The sequence below is a fragment of the Typha latifolia genome, chromosome 12, assembly GCF_019914945.1.
Source record: "Typha latifolia isolate L0001 chromosome 12, TyphaL0001v2, whole genome shotgun sequence".
NCBI classification, from domain to species: domain Eukaryota; kingdom Viridiplantae; phylum Streptophyta; class Magnoliopsida; order Poales; family Typhaceae; genus Typha; species Typha latifolia.
The window spans coordinates 4,733,095-4,734,454 of NC_133097.1; the positions used below are offsets into that span (position 1 = coordinate 4,733,095).

The 1,360-nt window shown below is 37.0% G+C and overlaps 1 non-coding gene across 1 annotated transcript; it reads left to right on the forward strand.

Annotated features, from left to right (window-relative positions):
* Window positions 1-971: 971 nt before the first annotated feature.
* Window positions 972-1,078, forward strand: LOC140799480 (small nucleolar RNA R71). Its single transcript, XR_012111013.1, has one exon. It is a non-coding gene; the product is annotated as a small nucleolar RNA R71 (small nucleolar RNA).
* The last annotated feature ends 282 nt before the right edge of the window (window positions 1,079-1,360 follow it).

Here is a 1,360-nt window from a genome sequence, read left to right on the forward strand (position 1 = left end):
ATGATTATTTTACGGGACATAGATTTTTTCACCCTCTGAGATAGATTTTTCATGATTTGGCACTTCAACCTTATTGTTGACTAGTTTTCCAGACCGAAGGGTAATGACTGATTGAACTTGTTCGTTGTGCACACTTGAGGTGGATGGTTGGCTAACCTCATATTGGCCCTTTAGGTTAGGAATGGGTTGACTAGGAAATTTTCCTTGCTCTCTCGTACTAACCTTAGATGCTAACTGACCCACTTGATGTTGAAGTTGAGAAATGACTTGAGAATTTTGTATATTTGTAGCTTCTATTCTTTGCAAATTAGCATTAGTTCCAGTGATAAATTTTTCTATCATCGCTTCTAAGTTAGATGGTTGTTGCTGAGGTACTATAACCGATTGATTAAGAGGAGGAGCATAAGAGACAGGCTGAGTAGGAGGACGAAATTCGTTAAATCCTGGAGGTCGTCCTTGGTTTATTTGAGGCTGCTGTGGCCTCCAAGAAAAATTAGGGTGAATTCGCCAATTTGGATTGTATGTTTCAGAGTAAGAACTATTGAATGACTTTCTAAATTGATTTAGGGCATTTACTTGTTCATTGAACCCATCTTAATACCCTAAGGAAGGGCAAACAATTGCGGTGTGCATGGGACTGGCACAAACACTATAAACTTCAGATTGCGCTTGATTTATAGGTTTCATAGTTTAACTTAACACAAGGGCATCAACTTTCCTAGACAAACTTCAGTCGTGCATTCATACTCATATTAGGTTAAACTTCATATATTCCTCTCTTAGACTGTGACGTCCCTCAACTTTTAGTACTAAAATCCCATTGTTGGGAATTTTCAGCTATTCTTTCAAAAAGAGCCTAAGCTTCAGGTGTGCTCTTAGCAATGAATGACCCACCGCTCATGGACTCAACCATATTACGATTTGTGTCAGTTAGACTATTGTAGAAATACTGGACTAACCACTATTTTTCAAAATTATGATGAGGACACTTAATTTAAAGATCCTTAAACCTTTCTCATGACTCATGAAATTTCTCTTCCTCTTTCTGCTTGAAAGTGGAGATGGCCAATCTATATTGGTTTGTTCTAGGCATAGGGTAAAATTTGGACACAAATTTATAGTTTAGATCTCTCCAGGTGGTAATTGAGTTAGGCTCTAAGTGATTCAACCAAGCTCTTGCTTGGTCTTTCAATAAAAAAGGAAAGAGCCTTAGCTTAACAGATTCATCAGAAAAGTTTTGAAATTTGAATGTTGAACAAATATCCAAGAATTCATCAACATAAGAGTATGGATTCTCATTTTCCTTACCATAAAAGGTAGGAAGCAATTGAAGGATGGCAGGTTTTAATTCAAAATGAGT